General features: G+C 32.0%; 1 long non-coding RNA gene across 1 annotated transcript; it reads left to right on the plus strand.

Moving 5' to 3' along the window:
- Positions 1 to 964: 964 nt before the first annotated feature.
- On the plus strand, positions 965 to 1,381 carry LOC126768273 (uncharacterized). Its single transcript, XR_007669228.1, has 2 exons — positions 965 to 1,115; positions 1,234 to 1,381. It is a non-coding gene; the product is annotated as an uncharacterized LOC126768273 (long non-coding RNA).
- Positions 1,382 to 13,294: the final 11,913 nt, after the last annotated feature.

Genomic DNA, 13,294 nt, shown 5'->3' on the forward strand with positions numbered 1-13,294 from the left:
ATACCGCAATCACTTGCTCTTATATACTGGTTCGTATTCTAGGTATATTGGTAGTTTTTTATTCTAACTTATGTAACATTAAAAATGCAATGTATATGTTTCTGTATAAATATATTGTTTCAAATTACCTGACAATTATATAAGGGAACATTAAACACACATAATACTATAATATAATATGTGCACTGCTACATTCACTACTTTTACTTTTAATTTCATTAAATCTTGTTTTAAAAGCTTGGTGTCAGTTGCTTACATTTTAGTGACAAAGGATGGAAGGCTAGGCTAGGAGTAAAGGAGCTGCCTCCCACTTCCTCGTATCAGCTATGTCTACGTTGCTTGGCGGGAAATGTCAAGGCCTCGTCCGCTCACTTCCTTTGCCTCCTACTGCCAACGATTGTGATTACCGTCTCATAGATAATAAATATAAGCAATAAATTTAACTGTTGCGGAAAAATTTAATGGAATTTACCATGTACAATGTTAGCTTACCTTTGTAAGCATCTGTATGCTTATTGATATTATCTAAGAACTGCAATTATTTTTAACCCTCTTGAAAAGTTTACTGATTTACATACAATAAATATTTTTTATAGTAAAGAGTGTATTAAACCGCAAAGGAAATGTAAGTTTTTACAGATTGTTGTTATTCGTACAAAATTTCTAGTATAAGTACGTAGTTATTGAGTAATTTCCTGAGTATTTTCCTGAGCGATAAGAGATTGTCAAGGTTGATGATTAATTACCTCAGCGCCGCGTTAATCTTGAGCTGTGCGGAAACCACTTTTATAAGTTTTTTTTTAAAATACTCATTTCATTTGATTGAAAGTGATATTATGTAACCTATTTTTTATTTTAAATCACTTCGGCATGAACGAATATAACTAGTATTTTATAACTTTTTACGAATCAATTGAACAAAGGTGAACACAAGTGCCTATTATAAAATACAACATAAAGATAAAGATTTTTTTATATGTAAATACATTATTTGTTACATAATAAAAACATATTTCATATCATAAAACATATTTGTGACTCGGCATGTATTTAAAATACTTAACAGTGTTTTCACAAAAAAGAAATAAAACGATGTTAAAAAAATTGTAAAAAATGTATGTAAATAATGTAAAAGTGTAATTTTTTTTAAAATATAAAATTAGGTAAAGAACTAAAATATAAAATTAGGTAAAGAACTAAAATATAAATAACTATATTGTTCATAAACGTCAGATGGTGTTCTGGTTCCGTGGAAAGGATGGCGTACCTAACTGCGACCAATGGAGCGTGGTTCCCGAGCCTTTCTTCAATAAGCACTGATTTAAGGTTAAGAATATCTTTAGAGAATTATGTATATTATAATTATTTATAGATAACTATATTGAATTCGTTTATTTTATCTCACTCAGCCATCAAGAAACGTTTACGTTGCCAAACAAGAATCATATATTGTTATGGCTCTTAGTTACACTGACAATATTTACAACTACGAGATGACATTTTTACAATGATATAATTACTTCTTGGCAGTTACAATTATTTGTCCGTTCACTAAATAGTACTTACTCAGATACGTCTGCATAAAATTGAAATAGTTATATACTTAATTAAAATTTTTAAAGAGTAAAAATAGCTTTATTTTAATAACACATCTTAATACAGTTATCAAAATCATTAGTACAAAAACCATATTAGTTATTCAATACGAATCTACATCTTAAACATCAATTATTGCATTTCATATAAATGTTAAATTTTCATAGATATTGTGCGGCAATTATTGGCAAATATATTATTGACACGATTTTCATGTTATCGTACTTTGATTTTATATTAAAAATGTGCGTCTCGAGGTATTTTTAAACCTCAGGATAACAGTTTTCGTGGTCGCTGAAGCGTCAAGTGCGCCCAAACGCCTACACGTTCCCACCGAGAGGGCGACCCGTACTCTGTCACCCGAAGCCTTACAACGTACCTACATTAATTAAGCAAATCAAAGTGTGTATTATTATCCACAATATTTATTAAGGTTTCATATTAAACTTTATTGTCGTATATAAAGGTCCGTTATTGACAAATTGAAAAATGTAAAACATAAGAATAAAGAAAGATCGGGTTAGCGTACCATTTAATTTCATATTCTTTATCACTTTCTTGGCCAGCAAAGTGTGCTGTCCCTGAAAGTGTTAGATAACTTCGATAAAATACCGAGAATATAACGGTATATATTACCATATTGAAGCAGTAGCTTATTTTCTATTTATAACGCATACAATGGCATCTGTTTCATTTTATATTGCGTGTAAATAGCTTATGATCATAGCAGGTTACGCAGCGAGAGTGCATTCTCAGCTATCTAATAACAATGAGCGCATCCCCGCTTTCCAAGTTCAATGACAATGAAAGTGTTGTATGCGTGAAAACTCGCGCGTTACAAGAACACAATTACACAGCGAGATCTATTAAATCATTACTCTTAGATATTTTTACTGCGACGCTGTGTTTGGTGATGTTAGATCTTAATGAAAATAAAAGTCTGTAAAAGTCCATGCCAGTTAAAAACCCCTCCTCCTAAGGCGAAATTCCACCACGCTCCAGTACGTGTTGGATGCACATGTGGTAGAGTTTTATCCAAAATACGCAGTTTACTTCCGATTGTTCCTTCACCGCCGAGAACGAAATGAATTAATTATGCAAATTAAGCACGTGGAAATTTAAAAAAAAATGACAAAGATTTGAACCATGAATTTTTTTCTATCCACTGAAAATAAATTGATTGATGACTTCGACTTACATATTTTGATTTGGTTAACGCGTACTTTGAAAAAGACAAGCATTATTTGTAACGAATAAAAAAATAAAGTAGAATTTGTATTAATAACCTAGATAAATAAATGGCATGCGGAACATCACAATTTGGAATATGCTAGCCATATTAGCCATAGCTACTGACTATAGTAGTTAGAGTAGAGTATAGAGTAGGTAGTTATCATATTAACATGTACACGTTATTCAGAGTTGCTAGTTTAAATAACACCAAGCTTACCTTATATAGCTATTTACATTAATCACTAAGTTACTAAAACAACAATTTCTACAGTTCTGTTAAACAGTTTAGTGTATCAAATACTAAGCTTGCTGCGCGGGCGCGGTCGTTGCGCGACGGCACGACGCGCCCGGCTGAGCACGCTTCACTGCCAAGGCCGTGCTTTCTCCACGATACAATGTTACGTGCTACTTATAAAACCATTATAGATCTGATGTAACTAAGATAACTATTTGTCAATTGAAATACGAGTATTTAGTTTTGTTTTATCTATAAAATGCCACTTTATAACAACGGTATTGATTATATAGAAAAATATATACCAATCTTGCATAGTAGATTATATTACAGAAGAAAAATACTTCATGTGTTAATATAAAATATTATTTGCTTTTTCTAGCACGATATAAAAGTTGCAATAAAAAAACATTATTTTTCAAATTAATTACAAAAAATCACAAAGGAGGAAAACAGACCGTAGTATGTACCTAAAACTTACTGAATACGAGTTTTTTATTGATAAAGTAATCAATAAAAAAGTCGGATATTCAGCCTTTAAATGGAGTTTTTCTTATGTACTAATTATTACAATGATTGAGTTATTTTGTATATTTCGCAGAATTCATTTTTTATGACATATTTAAGGGCTAATACATTTTACAATTAGACGTTAACCTTACAAACTTGATTTTATAAAATGGACTGTAGCTATCGCGCATTTGAATATGAATTCGTACAATACGTTACTTTTAGTATTTTATGAAACCTTTACGAGGGTTTCCGTAATAGTGTGAAGGATGTTCGCTTGTTGTTCTTGACCTAAACTTCAAATAGGCCCTTTGATGTCAACTGCGTGCTTCCGCATCTCTTGTAAATAAACCGAAATTCAAAATTCAAATTAATCATGCTATTAAAACTGCCTTAAAAATTAACATTTGTATATTAAATACGAATATTATTACTACCTATAGTTTATTTCATGTTAAAAAAATATTCGGCATTTATTCAAGAAAAATATATCACATGATAAAATACGAAAATAAATTATTTTTCAAGTATAAACGTGTACCCGTTGTAGTTTTAAATTATTGGTATTAAAGTAACGTTGTTATTTGTGTACAAAGATTTCAGTGTTCGGTTTATGTATAAGTTTTTTTTTACAAAATAAATCACAGATAATATAATAAATAGGGTAAAAACAAATAAGGAACAGCATGGCGATACACAGATCCTGTAAGTCCTATAGTTATTGTTATATAATAATCTAACACCTGTTTACTTTATTTGTGAGTTGATTGTTAAATTGATTATAAAATGAATACAAAAAAAAATAACCAGTACGTGTAGAATAATTATTTATATTTCCTAGCATAACTTGCAAGATAGGATTTCCTAAGACCAGTATTTCCCTATCATGACCCTGATACTGAAGCAATGACTCACTCGACATAACTGTTACATAATTACATTGATAAAACGAAATTATTTATGTAATTTCAGTATCTTTATGAAATGTATGTATTACATATGTATACACAAAACGCATATTTTCTTAACTTAAAACCAATTTATTTATAAGGGATTTTTGAAATAATCGTATTACAACTAAATCCATTACTCAACACGTATAACTTGAATAAAATAAATCGTATGAAAATGTTTGGTTAATTGGTTGAAAATCTAGCAAAAGGTAATTAACTACATAAATCGATATACACACATACACACACTAAGTAGGCTACATTTCTGATATATAACTATATAAAATATTTATAGTATATACTTGATGTTATTATATGACGTAAGCTACTGCAGTAGTAAACACAAGTACCTATGTAGCTATACATGAATAATTAACTTCCGTGTCGCTGTTGTGATAGATTTCACGGCACATTACTTGTGCTACGACTACTTATAATAGCAAATTAAAGAACCAACGGTTTTTTTGGCTTAATAATGCTTCAAGCTCTTCGCAATTTTGTTATAAAACAACTTTTCTAAGTAAACTTCACAACTGTTACTTTAAACAGCGTGGATTTACATTGACATCTGTAACACGCGTCTCTACTTATCAATAGCAATAACATACCCGCGGCTATGGTGTGCTTGTCCTGTCTTTCATTCACAAAACAAGTATTATAATGCATCGATGAATTTAAGAAGCGCACGCATCATGAAAGTATAAAAAAGTTCTGGATAATACGTAAGCAAGCCGGACACCCACGTTGCCAATTCTTGCCCATTATCATTTCATCCCACGGGCTCGTGTATCGAACAGGAGCTAGCACTGGGCGGTGCCTCAGAGCAGGGACTTAGTTTTTGTTTAGCAAGTTTTTTCTCAGCTCATCACATGAATTGATTTTTCCATAAAAGTTTCGTAAAATTATGTAAGCAACGTTATATGGCTTCCACGAGTGCATCGTTGCAGCAAAAAAAAAAGTTGCGGCTTATACATTTTAAAAGCGCCTTTTAATTTTCGACAGATCCTGTCATATACATGTCTGTCTAAAAATTTAATAAGTATAACACGAATTTCTATCGAGGAAATATAATTACTTAACATTACAACGATAAATCCACAAATATCATTTTGTGATTCAATTTTACACAATGGTTAGAATGCAGAAGATAAAATAATGCGTTGTTATTGTTTACGGACCACCGGGCGTGCGATAGGTGTAAAACGTATTATCCCCCGCAAAGACGTACTCAGATGTCTGTACGGCACCTACATTTTATTAAATATTATTTTTAAACTCCATAAACAGAAGAGAACCACATGTGCTACCACCTGACCTCACTGAGCTTTCCCACGCTGAGAATATCTGAGCCCTTGAAACAAAAACGTGAACGTTTATGTTCGCTTCCTTAACGACAAACAGTAAAAGTTTAGCTAGAACACGTTACTCTAACTTTTTTATCGACAACGCGACGCTTTCGGGAGCAAATGTTTCGTGGCATCAAGGCTTTAACTTTTTTTGTGTTTACTTAAATGATCTAGTGATTGTTTTTTAATTTATTTCATCGCTCATCGATGTCATATGGTTCCAATCAGGGCTCGACGAGGCTTTTAACTTTTTCAGTCAATATTTACTAGTTTATTATTTTTGTGTCTATTTCATGGTATGATCGGACAGTGGGCGGGACGACACGATGACGAGGCGTGAGCAGGCTGGTATGTACTAAATAGATTAAGTTGGATACAAAATATAGATAGGGCCAACATTGATTAGTTTCATTCAATATTACCATGCAATACCTTGAATGAAGTGGTTTTTATTTGTTTCGGACCCTCGAAGGGTAGAAATAATAATGCAGTGTGAATGTACGTCAATTGCGAAGTCAATGAGGCGTCATAACCGTGGACATCCCGCAGCGCCCTATTGTTCCTGCATCTGTCGTGTTTAGCTACATAGACTATTTTTTTTTGTATCCCTAATGTATGTAATATAAAACTATTCATGCCATTGCTAAATACTAATTGTTCTCTGTGACTTCTCACCATCTATGTAAATTATAAGTATACCTAGGTGCTTATCGGTTGAGCGGTTTAATCGTGATGATGTAAAAGACAGAACAAGTAACTTTCGGATTTGTAATAGTAATAAAGAGCTTTAACACAATAATTTATATCTAAAACGAATAATGTTCAGATATAAGCATAGTAGGATAAGGAAGTGGCTTGGAGAAGCTGACGTCACGCTGAGAATAAACTCAGTTCCGAGAAATAAACGAAAACGTTGTGTCAGTGCACTTGTTCTAACAGATTGCGCGGGCACACGAACTTACCAACTTTGTGTGCGTGTTTTATCAAATTAATAACATTTTTTTGAAATTATATCATTAATAGATAAATTTAATGCTCATGGTACTATTTATCTTGGCTTAAACTTTAACGTTCACCTTTATGAAAATGTATAACAGATAAAGGAAATAATTATTACTTATAATAAACGTTAATATTCGTGTTTACAATTACACAAGTTGAATGATCGCTATACACTTAAATAAGGGAGCATCAAAAACTCATTTTTCTAGACGTAATTAACGCGCCATTAAAAATAAAATGAATTTTCATGACCTTTTTATATACGCTTTATTTCTACCTATATTTATACTTTTGTTTAAACCATCAAATGTCTGCCAGAAGAAGCACTTCAGTTCGATCGAACTATACTAAAGTAATAATATTATTAACACAAGCTCTCCCGCGGTCTCGTTAAAACTAAAGGAGTACATTTCCAAAATGGTTTATGAAGTTTAAGTACATTAAACACAATGGTCAGTAACCTTTCCACGATATAGGCTTGTATTGTATCCTGAAAATTAATAGAAAAATATTTTCTATTTAGATTATTATTAGTTTACGCACCAATATTAAAATATACTTCATTTAAGTAGGCTCTGGCGAGCACTTTTGGGTCATCATTGTACATGATTAAATTAAATTGAAGGAATTTAGATTCTACCGAGAACAACCGGCAAGAAATTTACCAGTTACTCTTATCCTACAATCCAGTAATGCAGGTAATTAAGCACAATTGAATTATTAGTTTTTATCCTTCTTAAATAATTAACGACTACTAATTCCACCCTTTTTATCTTCTATATAATATTTTATCGAGTAGTTTATTAATCAAAGTTTTCTTAACTCTCTTTACATAATGTAGGCTACAATATTACATTAATACAGCGGCGACGATACAACCTTTGCGCCAATAAACCAATTAATTACCCTTTACCTTTACCGTACACGTAAATATAACTAGGTATCTAGTATTAATTTATCGACTATGTCAACTAGTAGTAGGTAGACATTTTGTTGTACTTTGTTTCATGATATTATAATTATAGACGCAAGTTTCCGGTTTGTGGTGGAAGGTTAAAATGGCTGATCACCTCGTCTCCTACTATTGTCAGTCAATTAGATTATAATAAAAATAACTTCAATAATTTGTTACATATATATTAGAGCAAGTTAAATAAAAGAGTAAGTACGAGATCATGTTACCTACCTAGATGATGAAGTTAGGTATGTATAGGAACAATAAGCACATTAACTAATTGCTTTTAAGGTTTTTATAATTTAATTAAGAGTCGAATAAAGCCGAGATGACCCAGTTGTTTAGAACAACTGAATCTCAAACGATGATTGCGAGTTCACACTCAGGCAAGCACCGTTAAATTTATGATTAATCTCGTGCTCGGTGATGAAGGCAAAATATTTCGCGGACCAGGTGCTACATGCCACATGTGTATCCACCATCCCAAATTGGAGTACCTTAGTGGAATAAGTTCTAAATCTTGGTAAAATAGATCTAATCTTTCCTGGATAAGACATTTTTGCCCAGCAGTGTGACATTTAAGTGATTAAGTAAAATTTGTCATGATCTTCCTATAAATAAATATACAATCACGCTCGATCCGTTTGACGGCCGTTGATAAAATAATTTGTCTATCATGTCGTGGAATAGGACGGAGGGACGTATTATTCAAAAATAATTGCGTACTAAATTATTAATATTTGTTTAAATGTCAGTATAAAATATTTAATTCATATTTATGAATGTAACAATACTTACTGGTTGAGTCTGTTACGTTCTCAACTTCCTACGTAATAAACCGAAAACGGTAGGTATACTTGCGTTACATCACCCATAATACTCGGCTGTATGAAATGCTAAGGAGAATTTCAATGTGATTACTTAAAGCGAGGTCGGTATAACTTACAACAGAATCTCTCTGTTTGAATTTGATTTAGCGTAAAAACATTTCGAACATGCCTCCGAATCGCTTAACGTTTTTCGTATTAAAGAATCCTTTATTATCTGTGTGGTATTTGATACAGGATCGGCAGCTGGCGCCTGGAGCTTCCGAGGACTGCATGCGGATTCGATTGCACTTCTGCAATCCGATCTTTTGTTGTCGGAGGCGATATACATTTATCAGATTTGCGATGTCTCGTGCGCTCATCAACTCCGTTTGAAATTTGATATGAGGCAGCCTTTTGTGGTAGCAAGACAATAAAAGCAACGTGCGTTAAGTGTCCCGATAAATAGATAAACGAAGTGTCATCGAAAACTTCTATTAATGTTGATTCTATATAATTCAGATAACAACATATTTCTTCTTAAACTATTTCAACCCTAAAAAAGTTAACCGTAAAAATATATATTTAATAGATATATAAATGCTTGTCGTCCATTAGGCTTGTGGTTGGATAGATTACCTTCATATAGCGGGGCTCGTGTAGTTGTCGACACGCGCCCTACATGCATAATGTTTGATGTTACGGCGTATTACGTGCACGGCCGTTATGCAAGGCGCGCGGAACCGGCGCAAGCGCATGCAGCGCGTGAGAAGCGGCGCAACATTCGCAACACTGAGACCCGCTAACACCAAGCTTGCTTATTCTAACGGCAATAAACAATTCTTATTACTCTGGTTCACTAAGCACAGTTAACTTTATTCAAGTTCATAATTTATATATAAAAAGAAAAAAATACAATATACTTTATCTTAACAAATAAAATTAGGAATTTTCATAATGTGACATACATATTGAAAATATATATCCCCAATTTACTTTCATAAAATTTAAGTCCAAAAACATTCAACAAGTTGAACATGAGACGACAAAAAATACATAATTGAAAGACGTCGCCTATGTTGAACAAACATGTGCGACGCAGTTCCTTTAAAAAACGGTGTCCTGAAAAAATGTAGAAAAAAGACACTTCAACGCTGAAGCTCGCTCGTCTGACAGGAAATATGATATTTTATTTTGGCCGTGGGATCAAAACGAGTCGATAATTTGTGTTCCGTATAGAACATCACAGGCGACTTTGAAGTTAAATTGTTAAAGAAATTCCTTTTCGTGTTAAGAAGACGAAGGTGCCCTAATAAATTGTATCGTTGCAAAACAAAAATAATATCATTCACGTTATTACAGTCTGTTGATAATATATTTATATCTTGAATGCAATCTATTTTTATTTAAAAATATAAATACTAGTAAACTGAATTCTATTATAATATTTATAGCTATACAAGAGTACAGATTGTGTTCGAAGTAGCAAGATCACTGTTAACAAAAATCGATATCAACCGGCATGAATCTGCAGCAGGAAGCCTTATCGGTGGACAGAATCATTACCTCTCTTTCTAGTTTAAATTATTACCGCTACTATTTTGGATTGATTTTCACATGTCTTATAATAAATAAGTACTAAATTATGCAAGAAAAAGATTAAGAACAATAAAAAAATAATATGTATATTATTAATAACATAATAGGATCTTTAGTTACCTTGATGAATATGAAATATTAAATTATGTTCGATTCAATTACAGTTGTACATATTATATAGTGATGTTTCCTTAGTACCTCACACGTTAAAATCGATAGCTGATAAAGTCTGAAATATGTTTTTTAAGAACCATCATTAAAATATGGTAAGTGTTCCTTACATTCTAGCTCAATATGCTAATATGGTGCAGAGACGGTGTCGTTGTGCCTATAAAATCGTCTGAAGTGTAAACAAGCGTAAATATCGCACCGCACGCACTCGTAAAATCTATTTCTCGCGCCATTGCGGCACGTACTATTAATTTTTTTTTTTATTATATAAAAATCATCAACACATTTCGTCATCACATACTTCGAAATAATAAGAAAGAAAAGGACTTCATTACCACTTTTCTCAATCTCATTGTATTTAACACGCAGTAATCTCATAATTTACTCAGTGAATTCTCTGTGCAATATATTAAATAACTTGATCTTCGGATGATGTTTGATGTTGTACAATTATATTAATATTTAATAAATAAAGACAAAAACTGAACGTAGGTTCCAATAAAATTCGAGCTAAGTGATTTTAGAAAACAATTTTTGTACTTTACAAGTCGTACATCATCGATTGTGTCATTTCTTTACGCAATAGAAAAGATTTTTTGTTAATTTAACGAAGTACATGGCGCGTGAAATAAGGGAGCAGTCCTTTCGTTCTGTATCATCAATTGCACGGTTTTCTACCGACTCGAGGACAAAGGCAGGCCTCGACTGACTCATCGACGAGATTATTAAGCCTAATATTATACACACGCGGACACAAAGCGAAAGAGAATTGTGATCCATCTTGATTGCTATTCCGAGCGCCCATACCACTATCCTTATATTTGTGTATTTATTCTTGAAACATGACGTAACTTATTTATAATATATGGAATACGAGAGTGTATAAAGTTTAGAATGATACAAAAAATACTGAATAAACTTTCCATTTGATGATCTCAAGCTATTAAAGTTTGTATAAAATATATTGTGTGTTTACAATAAAAGAAACGTATTAGCTCAAATAGTTTACCTACTCTTTACAAGAGACAATTGAACATCTCAATGTCATATCAGCATATTTTCAAAAAACATTCAGAAAATAAAACAACTTATATAATAAAAGCAATTCAGGTTGGTTGACGTTGTTTTTTCTCAGACACATTAAAAATATATGCAAATCAACTTACTACATATTTTATAGTGAGAAGAAATAAAAAAGTAGACTTAAATGCAAAGGTTTTCAATTCATGACCTCAAATCGTATCTCGTCGGTACGTTATAATATAACAATTATGTATACAATCACTATGTACTTATAATGATGGATCGAAAGACATGCTTTCACCCTCTTCAGGTATGCAAGTTGGAGCGTATTTCAAAAACGTAATCACTATTGGTACTGAAATATATTTTACCAAATTATCTCTTTTATAGGCTCCTGCTAATTGAAGTGCTAAACGCAAAGAACTTATAGGTGCAACATTTTTAGGTGTCGCTTTAATAAAAAATGTAGTCGCAAGCCCAGGGGCTAGAAGAGATCTGGTACGCGGATGCCAAAACCAAAATGCGCCATTATCTTCGGAATTATTCAAAATACCGTTACATGTGACGTAGAGAGACCGCATAGAAGCATTCCATACTCTAAAAGAAAACAAAGAACTTGAATTATCAAAGAAGACAACACTAATGTCAATGACGATTAATTATATGTAATTAAATATGTGTGAATTAGAATTTATTATATTACCGTAACCGTAACAGCCTGTGAATGTCCCACTGCTGGGCTAAAGGCCTCTTCTCCTCATTTTTAAAAGAAGGTTTGGAGCTTATTCCACCTCGCTGCTCCAATGCGGGTTAGTGGAATGTTTATTATTATTATTATATTATTTTAGGCTTTATTATTATTTTGTTGTGAATTGATTTTCAAACCGCGAGTTATACGAGTTTCGACTATTGATAACTGCCTTGACATTAATTTTTGATGTTTAATTATACCTAATTATTCTGGTAACACGAACAGAGCCTTACTTCTGAGATGTTCCTAGAAAGGTTGACTTTTTACTACGTTTTGGGAATTGTGGAAAATAATACCTGTTCGATTGTCAGATATCCGTAATACACATATAATGAAACGTTGGCTGCTCTGTTATATTAGTAGTAAGTTAATAGCACCGTATATGATTTATGATATAAGTAATTTACATAATAACTATTATGGTATTAAATCTAACCTTAAACTATGAACTGTAGTTATATCTCCTACTTCATAGTTTAATACTTTTGGATAACAAACAACATTTAAGGAATAATTCGATTGTAAATGGCTTGTTGGCGGCTGCGTGTATTCAAGCTTCTTTTTTTCGTGTTTTTCCTTAGGTGATTTTAAGAATCCTATTGAAACCTAAAGGAAAATATGGTCGAGAGTGTATCGGTACATAATTTTTCACTTAGCTTGTTATACTAAGAGGAAACAGAATCTACTTTGTTAAATACAAATGAAAATGTTTGTACTTAATAATATTTTTAAAATTATATCATCTAGGAAAATCCAATGATAAATTCAATGAAATAGTGCTATTTTCTTAATAGTATAAGTTACCTGTTCAGGTAGTATTTTTTCTCTGACATTGTTTGTTATCATTGGTGGCAACGTATTTTGTACTTCATTGTCTGTAGGTTCTGATTGATATTGCATTTTTAACAGGACATCGTTTTATAAATGGTAATGTTGTCATTACTTTACTTTAATAATATACATATCACAACTTCGAACTTGAGCATAATTTATGAATTATAGTAACTAGATAACTCAATAATAATAAAATTTAACATAAAATTTGACATTGACGTAATAGACAGCTTAGATAAAACCTATGATAGTCTTAGTTTTAGATATTGTATGCTGTCAT

Source organism: Nymphalis io, chromosome 4 (assembly GCF_905147045.1).
Source record: "Nymphalis io chromosome 4, ilAglIoxx1.1, whole genome shotgun sequence".
In the NCBI taxonomy this organism is placed as follows: domain Eukaryota; kingdom Metazoa; phylum Arthropoda; class Insecta; order Lepidoptera; family Nymphalidae; genus Nymphalis; species Nymphalis io.